The following is a 2,745-nucleotide window of genomic DNA, read 5'->3' as shown; positions in this document are numbered from 1 at the left end:
TGAAATAGGAGTAGAGTGATAGGGAAGAAATGGAAAGGCAATCCAAACAAAAGGAGTTGCAAACACAAAAGCATTATCATGTTTCTTTTCTCTGCTTATTACCTTCTTTCTACACAATAGCAAGAGTGTATTTGGAGGATAGAAGGAGTAAATGATAAGACTACTAAGTTTATAGAAAGGGGTGAGAAACAGCCACATTTTGTGTATTTTTTAACTTCTAGTTGTTGTTATGTGCAGTTGAGTCACTTGCAACTCACAGTGACTGTCTGTGTACAACAGCTCTGAACCCTGCTCTATCTTGAGTCAATTTGTCTCTGACACACCTAGCCCCATTCCCCCAAATCAATGAGTGAATCCATCTTATTCAGGCTCTTTCCCTCTTCCAATGTTCCTCCACTCATACACACACTATATGAAAAGAAAACTCATGCTTGAAACACACACTCAAACATCACTACCAGCACTGCTCAACTGGCCACAGCTACCTCCTTCTCTCCTCCCCTCCTCACCTACATCAGTACTCAAAATAGTCAACCAAGGAGCCCTGGGTTTTTTGGGGGGTTTCTGTTTGGCTGATTGGTTATTTTTGATAGAGGAATCATGAATGAGTGGATAAACAAGTTGAAAAGAGAAGTAAAGTATTAATAAACTCCTCCGAGTAGTTGAGCATAACTGTATTCTGCCAACTTTGATTTTGCTTACAATCTTACTGGGGGAGAAAACAGTAATATAAAATAACATAAAATTGTATCATAAAATTGGATATATTGTTATCACTTTTTACTTTTATCTTACATTATAAGCTCTAGCCTTTTCAGTCATCCAATGTATGAAGCTTGATACCTGAAAAGTTACTCTAAAAGTAAACTAACAAACAATTACCAGAAATATTTGACAAGCAGAGTCTGAACGTAGTTATTTACCTTCAAAACAGGAAGGACTCATGACCACATGAAGGACAGATATGAAAGAAGGGTTTTCTTTCATTAAGTTTTATGCTATGAATATGCACCTCTTAATAGAATGCCCGTTCTACAGTTAAACGAAGGAGTCCTGGTGGCTCAGTAGCTAAGGGCATTGCTGCAAACCAAAGTCTGACCCCACCAGCTCACTCCATAGGGGGAAAATATGGCAGTCCACTTCTGTAAAGATTTACAGAATTTACAGAATCTCTGGGGGCCAAGCCAAGGGCAAGCAGTTCACACCCACCAGCCACTCTGAGGAAGAAAGGGAGGCATTCTCCTCCTGTATGATTTTCACACAGCCTCTGAAAACCCACAGGAGGGTCAGCTATGTCAGTCAGAGAGGACTGATGGTAGGAGAGGGGAGCAAAGAGGTCTACTCAATTCTGTAGAGTTGCTGTCATACATCTAAGTCAACTCCATGACATTAAGTTTGATGTCTTGGATTATAGTCATTGTTGTTGTTGTTGAGTACTGATGAGCTGAGCATGACTCATAGTGACCCTATGAACAATAGATCTGAACCCTGTTCTATAACTACCATCGTTTATCTAATGTTCATGGAGTTTCTGAAGGTATGCCTTTATACAACTATACACTGCCACTGCAAATTCAGTTTCTTGCCAAAATACCACTGTTTCAATGTCCAGTTTCTGCAAAATGTTTGAGACTTTGCTCTCTGAAGATTTTTCAAGGCCCTTACCCCATAAAATACTGTCACTCTATTTACCTATGCTTCTTGAGTATCTTACTATGTTATGATTAGCACATTAATATTTTAAATTATATGCACACCTATGCTTATCATGGCTTTGTTCACAATAGCAAGGGGTTGGAAACAACCTAAGTGTCCATCAACAATGAATGAATAGAGAAGCTGTGGTATATTCACACAATGAAACACTACGCTGCTTTGAAAAACAAGGAACTCATTAAGTACTATACAAAATGGGTGGCCCTGGAGGACATTATGCTGAGTGAAATATCTCAGTCACAAAAGGACAAATACTGCATGGTGCCACTGTTGTAAAACAGGACTGACATCGGGGTTGGGGGGAGACTGAGAAAGATGGGATAAATAATGTATATGGCATTTAAATGGAGAAAACTGTTTAAAGGGGATATATAATTAGTTATTATTGTCATGACAGGGGTCCAGAATGAAGGTTGCATAGTGGAGTGGACCTGGGGGGAGGGATTGTAAAACAATGAAGTAATTTTCCTTTTACTTTTCAAAGAGAAGAGTGAACTGGTGGTGAGGGGGGAGAAAGAAAAGTGCAGCAATGAATGAATGGAAATCCAAAGTCTCTGTAAATTTTCATTTAAAATTAATAATAATAATAAAATTTTTAAAAAAGAAATTGGAAGGAGGAATATGGCTTGAAGTGTTTTCTGTAAAAGGTCAAGGACTGCAATCTTCAATATGGTTTGCATCTCAGCATCAAGAAAACAAAGATTCTTACCACTGGGCCAATTGAATCATGATAGATGAGAAAAGATTGAGGTTGTTAGCAATTTCATCTTGCTCAGATCCACAATCAACACCCTTGGCACCAGCAGTCAGGAAATCAAAAGACAAGTTAATTTAGGTGAGTCTGTTGTCAGAGACCTCTCCAGAGTGCTAAAGAGCAAAGATGTCAGTGTTGAGAATGAGGTGCACTTTAAGGTACATCAGGCCATGGTGTTCTCAATTGTTTACTGTGCATCTGAGACCTGGGAAATGACTAAAGATGACAGCAGAGGAATCTGTACTTCTGAGTTGTGGTGCTGGAGATGAGTCTTG

Source organism: Elephantulus edwardii, unplaced genomic scaffold, assembly GCF_000299155.1.
Source record: "Elephantulus edwardii isolate Elephantulus edwardi_28Jun2011 unplaced genomic scaffold, EleEdw1.0 scaffold00050, whole genome shotgun sequence".
NCBI lineage: Eukaryota > Metazoa > Chordata > Mammalia > Macroscelidea > Macroscelididae > Elephantulus > Elephantulus edwardii.
Note: the sequence above shows the minus strand (reverse complement) of the source record.